Here is a 22,374-nt window from a genome sequence, read left to right as displayed (position 1 = left end):
ATCGTAATGTACTATTACAAATGTAAAAAGAAACTGTTACGGAATTTACAAATCTTATCAATAAATAATGAATTAATTATGCCTTAGGATTGAAGGTGTTCAAGGAAATGTAGTTCAAGCTTTGAATATGTTTAAAAACGTGAAAGCAATAAACAAATTATACGAATAAATAACCATAATAGTGGTTTCTTTTCATATTTCAATGGCCTAAAAGATTATGCTTTACTCATTCACTATGGGATTATTTGCTAACGTTTTCTTAAGTAGGTACCTACTACCTACATATAATATTATCTGCCTAAGATACACACATGCAGGTGGAATTAGCATTGCAGAATACCTAGCTCATTTATTATTCTTCCTTTTATGCCACCATCCATGTAGGTATAACATTTAATAAAAATAAATATTGGTATTTGGAGGTTAGTCATGTCTATACAACCTATGTCTATCTTTGTAAGGCCCAATGTGCATTACAATGTACAGTTTCGTTCCAAATTTTCAATCTAAATAGAACCTTTCGTAAACCAAATAAAGTTTTTTTTGTTTCATTGCTTTCTGACATAAACGAAATTCATCCCAATATTAACAATTTACTTAAAAGGCTCGAATAAAAAATAGGAAACTTACGAGGCTAAATAATGTACAGACAGCCAGTAACAAATACCTAAACAGTGTTACCCTGTAGCTATAGTTATTTGAGTATATTTTTCCTCATGCTTAAAAATAGAAAAAAAAAAATTAGGCACACCGACTGGTATACAGTGTTTATTACGAAACCCAGGGGTTTTTCCGTGCACACCCTCCGGATATTTTTTCTAATTAGAATCTTATTAGACATTGGAATTAGCAAGCATTAGGGCGAGTTTATCGTGACCTCTGCCGAATCTAATTTGACAATCGTCAGTGTGTGAGGGTTTAAGTTGCTATATGAAAAAAAAATATCCTGACAAAAGTAAAACATCCACCCAAACATCCTGACGTTTAGGCACTGGGCGGTAATTATTACAAGTACAATTTATTGACGATTCACCATTACTATATCCACCGTTAATATATATTGATAAATAATTAATTACCACGATAAAGCGTAAAAACGCCCATCAAATCACTTTTTATTCCTAAAACTTTCGTTGACCCCATTACACTCGCCACCATCTTTTTTTTAAATTATTCAATCCAAAATAACGAGATTACAGTACTTATCAGCCAAATTGTAGAGTAGTTTGGTGGCAGAAAACTGAATCTACCCTCCACCATACTAGTACCTATTATAAATATTGATACTTTTAACCATTGACATATATATCTAAGGACAGGCCTTACGGACAATAAGAATGGGGCCAGTACAGCGGTATCACGCACACGAATTCGAGCCAATTGTGAAGTCTAACGCCGTAACGCGATTGGTTGATGAGTTCGCATCTCGCGCGCGATTGCCTGCAACTAGTTACGTTAGACTGCACGATTGGCTCGAATTCGAGAGTGACACCACTGAACGAGCGCCATTCTTAGTGCCCGTAAGGCCCGTCTTTAGATATATATGTCAATGCTTTTAACTCTCTTTTTATCTACATATCGTCATGTTTTATTGAACCTTAACTTACACACGAGTGAGGTCTGTTATTGAACACAGCTGTAGCTACATCATAACCTTCACTTTGCTTTGCCCAATCAAAGATAGTTAGTAAGACCAAGAGTGCTCACTCCATACAACGGTTTTGTTACCAAAAATACTATTATTTTCGCAGTCTACATCTAGCGTCAAGTAGCGCAACTCTCAGTACTGCTACTCGACAATAGATGTCGCGGATAAAAAAAGTCTAATGATCAACGATTTTCCGCTAATAATGTAACCGGAACTCTATTTTCAACTCGTATGCTTACTCTGGTTATAATATTAGCTGAAAATCGTTGAGCATTAGACTTTTTGTTTGCCGCGACATCTATTGTCGAGTAGCAGTACTGAGAGTTACTTACGCTACTTGACGCTAGATGTAGACTGCGAAAAGAATAGTATTTTTGGTAACAAAACCGTTGTATGGAGTGAGCACTCTAGGTCTTGTTAATTCTCTTTGCCCCAATTCAAAACTTTCTGAATTAGGTTTTCCTAAGCACTTATCTGCTAGAATACATATTATCAAGACGTCAAAGTGAATGTCCAGATATTGTTGAGCACTTGGGCCGTTTAAATATATCTGATGGCGACTATATGTCTGTATTGTACAATGATATTGATATATTGTAATACGATATGTAATCTAATCGTATATGAATGCGAATTATAATGTAATAATTATACCTTCACGTGTTTTCAAATACACCTAAATCATTTTTGTGATAAAAATATTGTTGTGCTATCAAATAACGTAATATATACACTGGGATAATCAATAATTTTAATGACTACGTTTTTTGCATTCCGTGTAAAGATTCCAACATGATTCGATTAACTTGACTTATTGTCCTAATGTCCCCTACCCCTAGATGGGGCAGAGGGCGTCCACAGTGCGCCGCCATCTGGATCGGTCTTGAGCTACGTGCTTGAGTTCGCTCCAAATCTTCCCAATAGCCTTCACCTCTGCAATAATAGTCCGCGCCAGGTCTGCTTTGGATGGCAACGTTTCCTCTTTCCTTGGGGATTCCAGCTAGGGCTTGCTTCGGTATGTGGTCAGGATCCGTTCGGAGCGTATGCTCGATCCAACTCCATTTCCGGCGCTTGATCTGCTGGTGATCGAATTGCTGTTAGGAACAGTTCCACTCTCAATGAATGCTGAACTTCTGGAGTCTGTGATCCTTTTGGCAACCCCCGCGGGCTGGGACGAGGGCTATCGCATTGGGTCATTGGGTGTCCGCGGACCGGATTGGAATGCCTCGCGGGCTAAATTCGGCCGGGGGTTTAGAGACCCCTGATTTAGAGGACCATATATTCCCTAGGGTCAAGTGACCCCAGTCATCCCTAAAACGGATAGTTTTTTAAGGTGTAGTTCAACTTCTGAATGGGTTTCAAATTAAGTATAAAATTACAAACATTTACATACATGTATTTCTCAATACGTATTGATATTTATTTTTAAATGTTATTCTTCATGTAGTTTAAATACTGGTAACTGTGTTGGCTACCTACAGGACAGGCTCTGCCTAGTGTAGAACCCAGGAACCATGTAGAATTTAGTCCTTGTTTGTTCGAGTACCTGCCTGTCTTTTATGCCTAATATTTAGGTTTACCATACGTCCCCTATACTGTCACCGTATTTAAGTATTAATTGCGTCCCATATTTTTACCCGTCCCGTTTTTATCCCGTATATCAGTACCGCTGTAGAATACGTATATAAATGGTCTTAATCATCCCTGTTTAACCATTGTCCCGTATCCGTTTCGAATAATTATGGCAACCCTACTAATATTTATTTATTTATGAAATTATACCTAAGGAAGCTCTTCTAGTCAAGCCCTGAAGGCAGCAACGTCAGCAATTTTTATTAAATATAAGTTATTAAACTTTTGCAAGCATCCTGCAGCTCAGGCAAGACGAGGCAAGGCAGTTAGTTATTTAATTATCACGTCCTGGGCTGTGGGAGGGTTAAATGCACTTGTAGTTGACTATTGTACAAAACAGTGTAGGCTATTCGACTTTACGGCCGCATAGCCTAGTCGGTAGCGACTCTGTCTACGTAGCAGGATGTCCTGGGTACTGGGTTCGAATCCTGGTAAGCTTTTTTTTTTATACTACGTCGGCGCCAAACAAGCATACGGCGTAGCCTATGTACGCCTGCAACTCCAGAGGAGTTACATGCGCGTTGCGGACCCTAAACCCGCCCCCTCTCGTTGAGCTCTGGCAACCTAACTCACCGGCAGGAACACAACACTATGAGTAGAGTCTAGTGTTATTTGGCTGCTGTTTTCTGTAAGGTGGAGGTACTTCTCCAGTTGGGCTCTGCTCTAGAGCTGGAATGACATCCACTGGCTGTGCCCTACCACACAAAGCGAGATGATTATTTATCACGAATATTTTTTATGTATGTTTTTTTCTATATATATGTATATCGTCGTCTAGTACCCATAGTACAAGTTTTGTTTAGTACGTAGATCTGTGTAACATTGCCCCCAATTATTTATTATTTATTAAATAGGTATTACTTTAAGTTAATGTAATCTTTAGATTAAATATACATCGTCCTTATTAAGTAATATCGCAGTTCTGAATATAATTTAATACCCACTTAATGACACATTTCCACGTCACTGTATTCGAGTCACTCCGAAACTCTGAATAATGATGTCACAAAGCAAGTTATTGAACAATAATGGAAATTAGTTTCTCAGAGCAAATATATTGTATCCGCTTTGTATTAGCTATTACACTAATAACTTATTCAATACCGAGCCTTACCAATATAGATATTTCTTGGTTTAAATTTAGAATCCTCCGACAAATTTATATCAGTGCCATCTAGTAAATTAAAGATTAAACTTGTCTTAGAACAACAGAAGATAGTTAGGAATAATGTATATTAGGTATGTATATCGTCGTCTAGGCTAGGACATAATACAAAACCTATTTTAAATGATATCTATATACTATGCGCTATGCGTCATTATCTCGCAAATGTCCTTGACTACGTTACAGGTGAACCAACCGAATAATGATTAACAATTAACCGACAGCGACAAACGACAAACGAGACGAGTCGAAATGTCGCCTTGACATGTAAACGACCTCCTTGCGACATCACATTGCGAGGTGCGTAAACAATGCGTGCTTAGGAACGTAAAGGTGAAATAAGTTCTGAGTAAGGTAAAGTAGGATTTGGAAATATTTGGGCTTCAATATCTACCTTGTGTTGATTGTAAGGCTTGTCTGAAAAAAAAAACTGAATTTAAAGGGCTGTTTGTTTCTAAGCAAGAGGAACACGGCTTTATTGCTGCGATAAAAAGTCTTAGTATTATTTTATATATTCCAATATAAATAATTCTGGTTTTACACTGTGCGACGTTACACCGCTAAATAGAAGAGATCACTGAAAATTGGTATTTTCCAAACAGCAAGAAAATTTTCAAGATGCTTTATTTCGAAACACTTATAATTACCTCGAGGTTTCGTGCATTTCATGATAAATAAGCGGCGACTTCGAAGCTGCAGACCTCTAGGAATAAGTGACTAGGCCTATCAGAACGATTGTTAATAGAATTTGCGAAAACGAAGCATGGCTGTTATATTTACATAATAGCCATGCGGCTAAAATGCAACAAACCAGGGATCGGAACCGGTTTTTTGGAAAAACTTTGAAATAAACATATATTTCGGTTTATTTTATACTATAATATATAGGACTCGGTTGTGTTTTTAGATAACGACTTCGTATTATTAGATTGCCCAATTAGAAAGGGAATAATTAACAAAGAACGAAAAAATACCGTTTTCGTTCCCATACAAAAAATACCGGTTTCCGATCCCTGCAACAAACTATGACGAAAGTCAGTTCGGTTCTTCGACCGAAGGTAAGGATAGCTAGTAATAGAAAATTCGCGTTAGGGTGGCGTTTGGTATATGACTCTAGGCCTAGGCGAAAATCATACAATTTACGTCTTTCCAAAAATCGCATTTAGTAATGGACGAAGAGCAGAGTAAGAGCACCAAACCGCAGTGCCCGTCACGACTATTATTGGGCTTAAATCAGGAGTTTTTTAAAAGGCAAGGATAAAACAGCTAAAAAACTTTAACAACTCCAGCAGGTGATGGGTTGATGCAGGCAAATATTCTTCTAAAAACCGGTTTAAATATAACACTTTTACGTACGAAACAGATTAAAAGGTTTTGCGCCAGTACGGTTTCGAAATTTAACCGGTTTCCGACGCTTGTTGTAACTTGATGTCGAGTTTCGTATAAAGTAGGTCTAACAATCATAAAATTTATTAAACTTTTATAAATGCAGTGTTCGCAAATGAAACAACAAATTACTCGTACTTAGTTCACTCGCAACCGCAACAAAACCAACTTTAGCAAAGTTGTCGAACCAGAAATTGAAACACAGGTAGTTTACGTTAATCTCTACAACCCTCTATCGATCCAATACAGCGTGCTGGAGTGCTGAACCATCTTATTCTTAATTTTTTTTGGTCAATTTCGTTTCGTAACTTGTTGGTATTTTCTTGAGAATCCCCGGCAAGCTCGGCCTAATTTCACCTTCCCATACAAACGAAGTTTCTTTCTCATTTTAAAACTACGTTTTGGATTGTAATAAAACTTTGCACATACAATGACATGAAGTATATCTATGTCTGTAATTAGTTTATCTAGCTCAAACAAAACAAACGAAATAGTGCAAAAACAAGTCTTGTAAAACGTTGTACGATACACATGCGAATAGTTAATTCGTAACTCGTTTTGATTTAAAACACTCCCTTCGGTTGTGTTTTAATTTATCGCCAGTCGTTTCGAATATCCTATTATTCCCACTTGTACCTACTATTCATGTTTTATTAGTCGAGTTTACAAAGAAATGTTTTGCGAAGCTCTGAAGAGTGGGGGTAATTAGAAAGATGACTTGCTCGACGCTTCCATCTGCCGAGCTTAACGGGTGCCGTTAAACTACGGACACGGGTGTAATTTGCCGTAAAATACTGTACTTTATGTACTTTTGCTGTAATTCGAAATTAATAAGGGGGAAATTAATTAACCCGTAGTTATATTTTCTTAAAGATTTTATACTTTATCTATAGTTGTTTTCCGTCCGTCTGTCACCAGGCTGTATCTCCTGAACCGTGATAGCCAGTTGAAATTTCTACAGATTATGTATTTCTGTTGCCGCTATAACAACAAAAAACTAAAAGCAGAATAAAATAACTTTGGATATTTTCGATTCTATGTAACATACGTTTCGTACTGTATTTTATTTAGACAACGACGATTCTGTATGTAATTGTAGTTTTTTAATTAAATTAAAAAGGGTCTATTTTGAAAACAAACATTACAAAATGTTCTATGAAATTACTAATTTAAAGTCAAACAGAATGTCATCTCGCTCTGTGTGGTAGGGCACAGCACAGCGGATGTCATTCCAGATCTAGAGCAGAGCCCAACTGGGGAAGTACCTCCACCTTACAGAAAATCGCAGCCAAATAACACTAGACCCTACTCATAGTGTTGTGTTCCTGCCGGTGAGTAAGGTTGCCAGAGCTCAACGAGGGATGGGAGGGGGTTAGGGTCGGCAACGCGCATGTAACTCCTCTGGAGATGCAGACGTACATAGGCTACGGATACTGCTTACCATCAGGCAGGCCGCATGCTTGTTTGCCACCGACGTAGTATAAAAAAAAAGTCACAACCAGGGATCGGAAACCGGTATTTTTTGTATGGGAACGAAAACGGTATTTTTTCGTTCTTTGTTAATTATTTCATTCCTAATCGGGCAATCTAATAATACGAAGTCATTATCTAACAACACAACTGAGTCCTACATTTTGAGTATAAAATAAACCGAAATATATGGTTATTTCGATGTTTTTGCAAAAAACCGGTTCCGATCCCTGGTCACAGCAACTTATATTACAACAGAATACAAACTCTTCATGAAGGTGTCTGTACCAACCTAATGTAATAGGTTAGTTAATAATAGGATAGTTAATGTCATAGGTCTGTGTCAACCTAGTGTCAGTTGCAAGCAGATTTTAAAGCCTTCTCAACAAACTTTAAAACACAATACATTAAACAAATAAAATTATGACGGCTTGTTTTAAAACTCGCGTAGGTATTAACGTCGGCTTCGTCATTAAGAAATTCGCTCCGAAGGCAGCTGTCACATCAATTGCAGCAATTTCGCGGCCATATGGTTTTACTTTGAAAGTATCGTTCACTCTAAGCGTGTTATTAGCATAATTCTTAAACTCCCATGCTGTTTAGCGTTTGTGTGTGAATGTAGGTTTTATATACGGTGCTTAAGAGGAAAGGGGGCGACCGCTTCTTCGTACAAACGTAGGCCCCATTTTCCTTTCTGGATATTGACAACGAGGAAAATATTTTTACATAAGTTCATGTCAGTAGATATATTAACCAAAGCTATGCCCTATCGTTTGTCTTTTTTAATTTTTTTGATTAAATTAAGAATTAGAGTTCTCAAAACACTTCATACAAATTTTTTAAATGCTAAAACTCATATTAAAAATTCAAAAAATCTAATATACCCTCCGTTACTGAAGGCAAATCATTGACATATATCTAAGGACGAGCCTTACGGGCACTAAGAATGGTGCTAATTGAGCGGTGTCACACGGATTCGAGTCAATCGTGCAGTCTAACGCAACTAGTTGCGACCAATCGCGCGCGTGATGCGAACTAATCAACCAATCGCGTAATGGCGTTAGACTGCACGATTGGCTCGAATTCGTGTGCGTGACACTGCTGTACTCGCCCCATGCTCATTGCCCGTAAGGCCTGCCCTTAGATATATACAGTGTCTTTAGATAGTCCTTAGGTATGAGGCAAAAAATTTTAATACAAAAGTGGAATAAAATTATACCAGAAATGATAACCACGAAACTGGTGGAGAGTGAAAACAACTAAGGAGAAGTCAATTAAACATGTTGCGATTATTCACTTTCGCAACACCGGTAAATTTACCGGCTCCCACGACGCCCAGACGAGCGGAACCCAACGCAAGCATAATTACTCATTATCATTAAGCTATGTTGCATAAAACATAACGAGATATTACATTGCTTGTTTAAAGTATAAATTCTCGTTTGTTTATAAATTTGACGTGAAGAAATAGTCGAGATGTACGTTTTAAAGGGCGATTTTTAAATTTTCAATCAAAAATTCATGGAAACAGGTTTTCATTTACCAAATAAAAATTAAATAAATTATAAATTAATAAATTATAATTATAAATTTTAAATATGTGCAAATACACATGATGATGCTTGCAAAACCAAAATATTCAATTTTTTTTACAAGTTCATTCTTACATCATAGTCACTTAAGTAGCATCTTTTTTACTGTGGTTCGTTTACTGTGAAACGTGTTTGCTATTTGCGGTTAGATTGTAGTAGAAACGTGTTGTTTGTAGAAATTCATGTTATCTGCATCTTCGTACCTCTGCGGTTTGAGGTTATTTGACGCTTCTTTTTCATACTAAGTAGCAAGTAGGTATAAATTTTACCTTGTGTCGTAAAGTAAGCTTGCTCCAAAATTTGCTTCAAAATTGTAACTTAAATTTTTTTTTATAATTACCTATCTGGCTGGGGCGTTAAACCCGATAAATCAAAATATTTTTTCATTAAAATAGTTCCAATTTCAAAAACCCTTTTACTCGTTTTATCGGGTTTAACCACCCCACCCATATATATTGTGGTAGGTATGTTCATATAAATGCCGATTCAAAGAAAACCATCACTGACACATGTTCCAGCACAATTAGTATTTAGTACAGTCACGTCTGAAAATATCGATACGGACAAAGTGCCAAAAATATGTATACACTACCTTAATATATGGGAAATAAGGTCGTGTATAAATATTTTTGGCATTTTGTCCGTATCGATATTTTCAGACGTGACTGTACTAGGGAGTAGGCACATTTTACATTAACTTTAAGCGGTCAACGGAGGCTAATTCGGATGGACTTCCTGACCAAAAATGTTATATGCCGGTCTTCGCCAAACGAGTACTCAAATACTATAACGTATGCTTTTTTTGTGACTACTTATAAGGAAAGATAAGTATGTAAGTTGGATATATATAGATTGTGCATTGAAACAGGTTAATAAGTCAGTTTGAGTGCTGCCACCCGATTAAGGAATGTAAAAAATACGGCTCAGACAGAAGAAAACAACCTTGACTGTACCGGTTTGTTTCTGGTGATGCACGCAATTTATTTCTCAATACAATTAACTTACCTACTTCACGCGGATTACTAATTCAGAGCCCTTAGTGTAAATTTATTCGATTTCATGACGTGACGTACGCGTTTGCGTTAAGTCTCATTTAGTATGGGATTTAGAAACAGCGCGCTAAGCGAAATGTTTTGGAAACTTAAACTAGACTACTAGACGTACTAATAAATGACAAAAGTATTGTCATAATTTAGTTAAGTCTATTTGTTGCGTATTGAACTAAGATGTTCACATCTAGGATTACCAGATTGATTTGATTTTTTTGACGCGGACAGCGGCGCGAACGCGAATAAAACGGTACATAATTAAAAAAAAAACAAATTGACATTTTCCTGACCTGGCAGCATTTTTTTATGTTAGCCTACGTTAGTATCCCATTTTTTTTTTTTTTTAATCTTTATTAAAGAGCTTTGTCACTTTTGTGACGATGTCGCTCTGTGCGTATATAAACATGTGACTTATCTTCTACTTAATCCTAATGAAACCAGTTTATATATACATTTTGCATCCTCAGATAGTGGGTGCCCCAACATTTGGTTGCAACCCCCAACTTCAAAAAAGCTTTCGTTCATGATATCTTTTCTCTCACTTTCGTTCCGGACACATTCCATAATGACATGGTATGCATCCTCTACCATCCTCGTTTTTTCTTGATAAACGGCCAAAATTTCTGACATGTCAATTGTCATCCAAACGTCACCTTTACAACTAACAAGCGTTCACAGTAAAAAATTCTAAATTCTCACACTTCTGTATTCATCTCTTTAAAAAAACATGCTTTGTGTACATAAATATAGTTCCTTACCGAGATTCAAATCCAGAAACTCCAGTTTCGTAGGCATGGAAACAACGACAGAGACCGATACTCACTTAGTAGGTTATTGAAAGTCACGTAAGTTAAATTTACTTTAGACCTATTTTCGTACAAAACGAAACTGGTTCTGACTCATGCATTTAAATGACCAATATCGGTAAAGGCTTGTTACTTATCTATTAAAGTCTAGGCCGATCGTTGACATTCATTCGACAGATCAATAAATACGTTGGCAACAAAACGATCGATAGTACTTCGATTATCTAAGCACTAGAAAAAGGGTAAACAATCTTGACGAGTCCTTATTATTGAAAAACGCTTTCAAAATAGTACCTAACTATTACTTATGAAATCAAAAGAATGTAAATGATCATACACGTTACATAATTGCTACATATTTTCTGTGAATTATTTTTAAAAATTATAATAGAAACACGTCAAGATTGCTTAGCTTCTTTCTAATCCTAAAAAAGGATGTAAGTATAACATTTGGAAGTGGTTCTTGCTTTAATCCTTTAATTTTAAAATAACTTATCATTAGAGTAAAATGGCACTATTGAAGTTCTTTCCGTACTTGTTATAAAATTGATAGCATCAAAACATCACATACAGATACTATCGTTTGATCGAAGACTAAAATCAGTGATATTATCTAAAATGCTTTGAAATGTGTTGTTATGTTTTGCTTTGATGAGGATAAATGAGGTTTCTATATGGCTATAGTGACATATTTTCATAATGATAACCCGACCATCTATCTTAGGGCTGATTTAGACGGCACGTGAACTCGCATGCGATTTTAAATAGTTACATTACGGACTTTCTCTCTCTCTCCCTTATCCTAGCCGATTTCGACCACAGCGACTGCATTATATTCCTTAGTCGCGGGAACTAATCTGGTCCGCCCGCTCGTGCGCCCTCATGTGACTGCAGTAGCCAATCTTCGTGCAATACTCGTCCACACCGAGGGCATGACAAGACTCCGTCTACGTAGTTATAGATTAAGCCTGGTGGTCGGGCCTTCAGAGCATCTCGCATATTATCAATGTTTTCTTCGCTTCTCGAAATCATCAACCTAACATTACGGTCTATTGAGGTTACAACCAATTCAGCCGACCGATCAAATACCGTAATGTAATGAAACTCGCATGCGAGTTCCCGCACCGTGTAAATTAATTAGCCTTTAGTCTAGGTTCACAAAATACTACCTACAAAAGAGATTAAGAGTATACCACGTGATCGTGCATAAAAAAAGAGAAATCGTTTTCCACTTCTAAATATTGGATTGATTGATTGAAATATGTTCCATTCTCCATGATTATTAAGTATGTTATTGACACAATGAAAAACTAGGTTTATAGGACTACCTTCCTTCAAAATTTGCAATACAAAAAAAAAGATTAAGCGAAACCCATAAACCTAGAATATGCTGAAGCGATCGACATCAAAATCAAAGTGATTTGTTAACATTTTTTTGGTGGAAACCGTTTTCTCCCGAAATGGAATTTCGTAGAAAAAGTACCGTTAGGATCGCAAAGCTATTTTTACCTCTTAAAAGCATTTAAAAAGTTAATGACCATTCGTTAGATGTATTTTTTCCAGATATTATCATTTAATATAGAACTTTAGTTAGACTCGCGTTTTTTACACATATTTAGTGATGAAATTATATCGCGTTAGACAAAATATTGACTAAATATACTCGTGTCGTTTGACATACAGACGGCCGCATCGTTAGGGCACGGAACCCTAAAAATATTCTTATTATCATTATCAGTGGCTGATTAGGTGTTTCCTGCTCAGACTGGACAGACTTGATAACGAATTTACTATTTTAGTAAAAAATAAATTTTAAAATATGAATTATATCTTTTCTCGATATGCATTCTGTTTCCTTTCGTGTATTTTATGTATATACTTATTTAATTTGGTGACCATTTTATCGTTGATTGGGGAAATGTGGCTAGGAGTTAAAATTGGTATCATCACTTTAAGGGTGTTTCCACACCAATCGATGGAACATCTATCATCATGATCATCATCATCATTATTATCATCATCTTCACCATCGATGATCGATCGATGTGGGAACACCCTAAGCTTAACTGGTCGTATACTCAAAATGGTATTATAAGTTAGGCCTTTTTTGCTTTCAAAGAAAATAAATTTTCCCACGGATAAAACTTAGCTAGATTGATTGCTCTTCTTCGTAAGATAATCTTTATTGCAAAGTACCTCTTCAGTACAACTTAGAGAACAAATAATATTACTTTATTAAATATTTTGATTTATGTTTCTACGTATTTAGGGCCGTTACGCACTGTCGACTAGTCGCCGCCGGTGACTTGGTCTCTCGGCAATGAAATAATAGGTGACTAGAGCCAGGAGACCAAGCCGAAAGCAAGCATCACTAAAAAATCTTGTGTTCTTCACAACTATGTTCGAGAGAAAGACGGATACAAATTTGTCCTCTCGACAGTTGCTCGCAGTGTGAACCAAGTCTCTGAACCGGTTTTTAAAATACCGGTTATTCGGTTTTCCTCCGAACGTTTTAAGAACTTTATTGTAACCTAAATAAAACCGGTTTATTTGACAAGCGACGTAACGGCATTGTGGTGTGCCACGTAAACATAGACACCGGCATAGGAAGTAACCGGTTTTTATTGTTTTAAACCGCGGTTAGTTAATAGAATCAGGCAATAGAATCTTTTTAAATTAAACTAAACCGGTTAAATTTACTAGAACTGTTCTCTAAAAACGGTTTAAGAATAACGGTTTTTCGAGTGAAATTAAAAGGTTTTGCGCCGCATATATAATAATGGTTTGAAAATTTAACCGGTTTCCGAGCCTTAGTGTGAACGCTTCCATTTGAACCAATGTTCGTGTCAATTGGTCGCCGACGGCGAGCAGTCGCTTGTGCGTCAGCACTCGGCACTGTAGCAAGTCTCCGAATGGCCCGGGCGACCGTAAGTCCGTAAACGCCTATATAAACTATAGAAACTTGACAGTGCGCAATAGTTCTGGGGCCGGGTAATTTTATTATTTTATAGATTAATTAGAGTGACAGAGATAAATGCCCGCAATTGACGAACTTCGATGTTTGCTGTTTTAGCCCAGTTACTGGTTCGCATCCACCCTTTCACCACTAGAGGGCTTGGTAAATTTTTCTTTAGTCTATGATATCTATTTCAGTTTCCGTCTTCAGCGTTTTATGAAAACTGAAAATTATCCATTATGAAATACAATTTCACACAGCTCGCTCAGCTGAGCGAAACGAACATTCACAATAAATCTGATTAAACGTATTATTGGAGAAAATTTTATCACGCTGATAACGCGTACTATGAATTTGATAAGAAAATCATGTTGCGATACGGTAATACTGTAAATACGAGTACTGTAGTAAATACTGTACACGTATTCGGCCTTGTGTATTTTCAAGCAGAACTATTTGTAAAATAATTTGTAGATATCAAACTACATAAATATGTAAGAATACAAACACAATGTAACGTTAGGGTGTCTGTAAGGCCCTCAGCATACGGAGCGTTACCGTAAGCGTATCGTAAAAACGTTACAAGTACGAGACGCGTAGTGTTCTGGGCTCCAAGCGTCACGTAAGCGTAATCGTTTTATAAGTGTAATTTCATTAGAAGCGCTGGTGGCGTAGCGGTGGCGTGGCGTAGCTGGCCACCAGGCCTAGCGGTAAGAGCGTGCGACCTGCAATTCGGAGGTCGCGGGTTCAAAGCTCGGCTCGTACCAATGAGTTTTTCGGAACTTATGTACGAAATCTCATTTGATATTTACCAGTCGCTTTTCGGTGACGGAAAACGTCGTGAGGAAACCGGACTAATCCTAACAAGGCCTAGTTTACCCTCTGGGTTGAAAGGTTGGATGGCAGTCGCTTTCATAAAAACTAGTGCCTACGCCAAATCTTGGGATTCGTTGTCAAGCGGACCCCAGGCTCCCATGAGCCGTGGCAAAATTCGAGGACAACGCCAGGAAGAAGAATCTCATTATTTGAAATCGCTGGCGTCAGTTGTCTTCGGCGGATATATCGATGCTCTTTCTTACTCGTCAGATGAAGATTTTTTATTGTTAGATTATGTCAGATGTTTTTTTTACGCGTGTATTATGCTACGCCTGTCGTAATGACGGCAAAAATCTCATACGCTACGCTACGACGACGTTTCGTGTGCGGACTTGCTTGAAGTTGTTCGTGCTCTACCCTCGTTCTACGCGCGTATTACGATACGCTTACGCGTCTCTTACGTTTACGTGTCTCTTACGCTTACGCTCCGTGTGGTGAGGGCCTAAATAGACACTGTATAAAAGAATATTATTTTGTCTGCCTTACCGCTATTTGGACACCAGAAACCATTATGAGTGTTTGATATTTTGATGTGCAAGCTAATTATAAAGAACTGAACCAGTTTGTTACATTCATAATCGTGCCGTAATCATCTTTATTCACAAAACATTGTGTATTCATCAATTTCGTCCTTAATTAGTTAAACTGGTCTGTAGAATTGTACAATTACCTCGCATAAACATAAATCAGATTTGTGAGCGTTTCTTAAAATATATACTTACATTTTTTTGTCAAAACGTCTGACTTTGGTTCAGTACGATCCAAATCGTTGAATTTTATTTTGATGCCAATAAATCCCCACGTAATGACTGCTGTTCCTAATACACTTAACCTTATTTCATCCTAAGATAAATGTATAAGTTATAAGTTAATAATTACCGTAAAAGGGTTGCTGCTCATGTTGCCTGTTTTTAAAATAAATCATTTCACAACACGCAAGAAATAACGCACCAGAATAAATATTACAAAAACTAGTTGCTCTCAGACACAATTTCTATTTAATAAATCCGAAAAAAATATTTTTCTTATATTCTTCAATTCAGATTTGTCAACATTCACCCCAATCTGTTCCTTTTTTTGCATTAATTTGTAATTTACACTTCAAAATTGGATGTTATTTTGTTATCCAAAAAAGTTTCGGCAATGACGGCAGATAAATCAATAAAAACCGGCCAAGATGTCGGGCCACGCTCAGTGTAGGGTTCCGTAGTTACTCTTCCGTCACAATAAGCTAAACTGGAGCTTAAAGTATAGTAAATTGTTAACCAAGGGATGAAACGGTACCTTTCACGCGAGTTAAACAAATAGGCAAATTTGCATAATCAGTACCTAATTAAAGTAAGTCTTTTTACTATGAAGGGAAAACTTTTTGCGATTACTCAAAAACAGCTAAACTGATCATGTCCGCTATAGTTTTCATTTAATGTCTTTCTTAAGCTCTACATCCACGATTTTTTTCATATTTTTTGGACCTATGGTTCAAAAGTTAGAGGGGTGGGGGGGGGCACACATTTTTTTTCTCTTTCGGAGCGATTATCTCCGAATATATTCACTTTATCAAAAAATGTTTGTTGAAGACCCCTATTAGTTTTCAAAGACCTTTCCAACGATACCCCACACTGTAGGGTTGAGGTTACCCTCAAAAAAAAAATATATATTTTATTGTACGACTTTGTCGGCTTTATTGATTTATATATCCATGCCGAATTTCAGCTTTCTAGCACTAACGACCACGGAGCAAAGCCTCGGACAGACAGACAGACAGACAGACAGACAGACGGACATGGCGAAACTATAAGGGTTGACTACGGAACCCTAATAAAAAGCAGCTATCTGTAAACTTCGTGAATAAGTGTGTAAAGCAATTGTCGGTGCCATTGTCATCGAGTAATCATGATGGGAACCAACACTTCCGATGCAGATTACCGCGGATGCGTTACGAAATGGAAATTACACGTGTAATGGTTAACGATTTCATTTGTACATTTTGTCAATGTGAAAGTGTCATTTGTGTCAAAGAATTGGTGTTAAATGGGGAATTGGGATTACGGAATACAGGTTTGTTTGAATGGGATGACCTCGTCACATTTATGAATCAATAAGCTTTCTTTTTTACTTTTGACTCATCTTCCTAGCGTTTTTCTCGGCTTATTGTCACGGCGCATGGAATTGGAGTAAGCACTAGTTTTTACGAAAGCGACTGCCATCCTGACTTCCAACCCGGAGGGGAAACTAGGCCTAGGGATTAGCCCGGTTTCCTCACGATGTTTTTCTTCATCGAAAAGCGACTGATAAATAACAAATGATATATCGTAATCGTATGTAAGTTCCGAAAAACTCATTAGTACCAGCCAGAGCTTGACCCGCGACCTTTTTTTTGCTTTTGACTAGAAAATAAAATTCTATTTTATCGGCTTGACTTACAAAAAGCATTGACTCTAAATTGCTTAGAAACCGGTTTTAAACAAACCATTTTTTTTTAAATAAGCATTTGATGAATTGGTAAACATAGTTTTCGCGTCATCGTAACAGAAATTCTGCTACGCAGCATCACTCAACACTCAATTGAGCGTGTAATTCCAGTGAGGTGTCAAATCGTGAAGTTTACTCTACATATAATGTCGTTGTCATGACGATAACCGCGTTAATCTTACGCCTCTGGGCGGTAGTTATAACGTTGATCACGTGACGAGAAAATATATAAATAAATAAATCTTAATTATTATGGGTCATTATTACACAAATTGACTAAAGTACCTCAGTAAGCTCAATAAGGCTTATGTTGTGGGTACTTAGACAACGATATATTATAATATATAATATTATTAAATATTATAGGACATTATTACACAAATTAACTAAGTCCCACAGTAAGCTCAATAAGGCTTGTGTTGAGGGTACTTAGACAACGATATATATAATATATAAATATTAATAATTACTTAAATACATAGAAAACACCCATGACTCAGGAACAAATATCCATGCTCATCACACGAAAAAATGCCCTTACCAGGATTTGAACCCGGGACCATCAGCTTCGTAGGCAGGGTCACTACCCACTAAGCCAAACCGGTCGTCAAATATATAAATACTTTAAATACATAGAAAACACCCATGACTCAGGAACAAATATCAATGCTCACCACACGAATAAATGCCCCTACCAGGATTTGACCCCGGGACCATCGGCTTCAATAGGCAGGGTCACTACCACTAGGCCAGACCGGTCGTCATAAAAAGATATACCTACTCTTTTTCAAACTCGAAAGGTAAGCTGACACATGTCAAAATTAAATTATAGGGTTATTTGTGACAATGCAAATTAGAAATGATTTTTTACGATTCTCGATTAAATTTGCAAAGACCATATAATCGATTCTATTAGTGATGGTTTGTATTTTAAGTAAACATACCTTCACAATTAGACGCAACTGCAACGATTTGACACGGGCATCGATTCGATCGATAAGTAGAGTCAAACTTTATTGCAGTTGAATTTTTTTTTTTTTTTTTTAATTTATTTAGGTAAACAAACAGTCACTACAAGAAAGGCTTAAATATAAAGTATTTTAAACAGTGTTTACAGTATGTGTGACCAACACCGTTCACCACTTATTAATTAGGTACAATTAGTTAGATTATTCGGAGATTTTATTTACAAGTTTTACAACACTGGAGCTTATTGAATTCCGTTTTACATAAAGAAACTCAACGATAATAAAAAATACATTTTTATTTTTATAATATAGTATATGTTTTGGTGATTTGTGTCTATTATAATGAGATATTCTAACACGAAGATATGTATTTTTTGTCCTATTGGGATTCAAGTTAATAAAGGATTGGTTTGAAACGTCAATGGTCTTGGAATGAAAAAATGCAAATGTCACCCTTCGCGTTTGAGAAATACTATAGTCAGCTTCACTATTTTCAATAAAATAAAAATAGGAATCTTATCTTCATTCAATAACATAAGCGTCCATTAAAACGGTCGTTTTAGTGTAGATAACGCCAGCCGTGAAACAGCCGGCCGGAACGGGAAACCAAAATAAAACCTCTAAATTTAACTGTACAAATAAAAGCCACCTAAAACACGAGTTATCTCAAAGCCATGTTGTAAATGCATTCTTGAAAGTTAGGGCGATGTTCAAGAGTTTTAGCGTTCTCACAAGTATGTATGTATATTTATTTTGATACACGTTTTACTAAGTGACATTTGTTAGTTACGTGAAATGTGAAAGAGAAACTAAACCTAACTAAAAGCATTCTTTCTCTTTTATGTTGTTGAGTATCTGGGCCATTTTTTTTAATTTGGTCATTTTCATTTTATTTTGACACAGAATCTCGTGATTCTCTTTTTGATCCTAGGTTTTTGATGTAGGCTACTCTGATGCACGAGAAAATAAGTGACTTAAGATTTTTATTTCCATTCCGTTTTCCGTTACAGTTTTTTTATAGACTTGTATCGCAGTAACGTAATGGAAAGATTGAAAATGTAAGTATCTAAATGTCGGGACATTTTTTTCTCCAATTAAAATCGGAAGAGCTCGTGGTTCTGTGTTAAAATTTTATAAAAAATCCCAAACTTGAAAAAAGTACAACTTTCAATAAAATTATACATCTAGTTCAACGATTGCCCCAACTACAAGCACTTAGACCGTGGACTGGACGCACGCGGCGCTCGGCGCGCTCGGTTCAGGACTTCAGATAAAAAATACCAAAAAGTATAGACTTGAATGAATCTGTTTTGGACGATAGCGGCGGCCCGTCGCGCCGCCCGTCGCCCCGCTCGCCGCGCCACGTGCGTCCAGTTCGCGTCCTAAGTACATATTCAAAGATACAAGTTTCAAAAACTACCAGTTTAAAGATGATAAGAAAACGTCACGGCGAAGAATGGTTTTTGTTTTAAAACAGCACTGTAAAAGTGTAGATAGCCCCGCAATATTGTTATCTAGGAATGTAGCAAACGAGAACTCGGCCGGGCGGCAGTAAAGTTTGTCGTAAAATGTTAAAAGGATTGCTTTGCGTTATTGTTTACGCTTTCGTAATTGATTTCTCGCTTTTGAAAACATTTTTACAGACATCTGTGTGGCAAACGTGTAATACTGTTTTTTCAAGCATGACAAGTAATTTTTTTACTTCATATAAGCACGTTTGATTTGTGATCATGGAAAGATTGGTACAGTCGCCAACATATATATCGGGCGCACAAATCTCGCCTCTATTGTCAAGGCGCGAGAGTGCGTGTTCAGATATTTTTGAGCACGTCGGCCGCTCCGATATATCTGATGGCGACTGTACTTAATCATCACGTTTTTTCGGTTACAATTTTTTTCTTTAAACCGTAACCAGAAGGCATATAAAATAATAACAAGAAAATCATACCATTGATAGGACATTATGTTAATAAAATCTACGTATTTATGTAGATAAGTTTGCTATAAAAATACTCATAAATGTAGTATTTAACTATGCTATTAAAAACGTTATTATTACTCGAACTAGGTTAACAATAGACATTTAATTTTTCCGAGCTACTTTATAATTTAAAAAATACAGCACAAAATGTCAACAATATAGAATAAAAATGTCCTACTCGTAAAGGTTGAATTGCAACATGGTATTTCAACCAGCCCTTCTGTTTGCCACGTTGCGTTATTTGCGTGAAAGATGTTTCGATACGGCTGAGTTGCGTAAAGATTTTGTAAACCTGATGACTTTTAAGAGGCTGTCAATACCTAAAGCGCGCACACTGTCTATTTCTATCGGAGTAAATGAGATAGCACTGTCGCATGTTACTGGGCCTGGGCAAGGGAATAATAAGAATAATATTTAAATAAAAAAAAGTGGATTATTAGTGTAATATTTCACTCAACCACGGTTTAGATAAAAAAAAATTGAAATTGTGATTTTAATTGCAGACCCATAAGTCAAAACAATAAAGACATAAAACCGTTTAATTGTGATTTTAAAACCAATCTTTGCAATTATTCTCTATCGAGCCGATTTCGTTCAATCATGTATCGAGTACAACCACGGTCTTTGAAATATAATTAATATGAACATATATTTTTCTTACTTGACTAAAACAAATAGTATTTCTTAAAAAAACTGTTTAAGAACATCAATTTCAAGGACATTGGGTGTTGACAGCCTCTTAACAGTTGGCATCATTCTTATTAACTGTTTCGAATACCCTTTCTTTATTGGTAATAACGGTTTAATTATGAAGTAATTTAATGCATGTTATTTTGTTTTCGAACCAAATTATGTCCTTTTATCTTTTCTGCTACAGCAGCTCTTGGTGTTGAAAGTCCAGCGTATCTACTATAATACCTAGCTCAATGTAAACATATTGGAGTAGGTCACCCATGTTTTTTTAGGTATTAGTTTTATTTTTCTAGGTAGTTTGAATTTTACATTTGATTCTAAGTTTTCTATTATTTGAGTATGTTTTTGGTTTTAATTAAATACCCTCTAATATAATTTTTGTAATAAATGTTTCCTTTAGTTTTTGTCCTTTCAGACTTGTATGGAAAGTTTAATTCCAGTTCCAGTGCGTCACACTCCCACGCAATAGAGTTCATACACTTAAGTCTTATAAATTGTGACGGTTTGGAACGTTTTTTTGCGGAATATCGATCATTATTATCAATACTACGAAAAAAAATGAAGAAAATATATACTTTCATTACATTTAGCGGTATTTGTAAATATTAGCTCACTCGAACTCGAAGCCTTTCACAAAATGTACAGAATGCGTGTTAAAACGTTCTTCTTCTTTGTCGTTGTACTCTTTGCAAACTGTCCTTAACAATTTAATAAATTAAATGAGTATCAAATAAAATTAATTTCACTTATTGTGTACCTATATTTAACCCCGTGAAAAAAAGGCCTATTATTATACGTGTTTTTATTATTCTGTTTATAGATCCCCATTAATATATATTTTTTTAATACCACGACGGTGGCAAAGAATCATACGGCCCGCCTGATGGTAAGCAGTCACCGTAGCCTATGGGCGCCTGGAACACCAGGGGCATTACATGCGCGTTTGCCGACCCTTTAAAAACCTGTACACTCCTTTTTTGAAGAACCCCATACTGTAGCGCCTCGGGAAAACCTCGGCAGGAAGCTCATTCCACAGCCGAAGCGTTCGCGGGAGTTTCCTCTTAAACCGCACAGTACGCGACCATTTAGGTCCCATTAATAATCGTAAGTTTAGACAAAGCACTTACTATTAAACCATTAAGGGAAATGGTATAAGTGTGAGAATGGGGGGTGTAATACGAATCAAGGCTTGCGTCGTCGTGAATGACACGATCTAGTGTATGTAGGTATGTGTATAGTTGATGTTTAGTTTTCTATTTCCGTAGCAATAAAAGTATTTCCAAATAGAATGTACATAGTTGAATAACAAAAGGCGTTCCTTTTATGGTTTGAAAGGTTGAGGCATAGCGCTTCTAAACGCGCGAGGTTGCGGAAGAGTCCTTCGGCGATCCTGGGTCCTCGAACTATATAGCACGGAGGCATCAGCCTATATCGGAGTCCCACATAACTATCCCAGGCCCGTCTCCGCGTTTGGGTGGTATGCGGAACGTATTTCCCCTCTATAAAAAAAAAAAAAACGGGCAAGTGCGAGTCGGACTCGCGCACGAAGGATTCCGTACCATTATTTAGAAAAACGGCAAAAAAATTATGTTTGTTGTATGGAATTTTTTAATATTTATTTTATTCTCTTTTTAGTATTTGTTGTTATATTAGCGGCAACAGAAATACATCATCTGTGAG

General features: G+C 36.6%; 1 protein-coding gene across 5 annotated transcripts in view; it reads left to right on the top strand.

The window, feature by feature from the left end:
* The window catches only part of LOC133524004 (putative polypeptide N-acetylgalactosaminyltransferase 9), a 422,033-nt gene that overhangs the window by 82,542 nt on the left and 317,117 nt on the right, over positions 1-22,374 (top strand). The gene's annotated exons all lie outside the window — the stretch shown is intronic.

This window comes from Cydia pomonella, chromosome 13 (assembly GCF_033807575.1).
Source record: "Cydia pomonella isolate Wapato2018A chromosome 13, ilCydPomo1, whole genome shotgun sequence".
Taxonomy (NCBI): Eukaryota; Metazoa; Arthropoda; class Insecta; order Lepidoptera; family Tortricidae; genus Cydia; species Cydia pomonella.
Note: the sequence above shows the minus strand (reverse complement) of the source record. Positions and strands in the feature narration are given on the sequence as shown.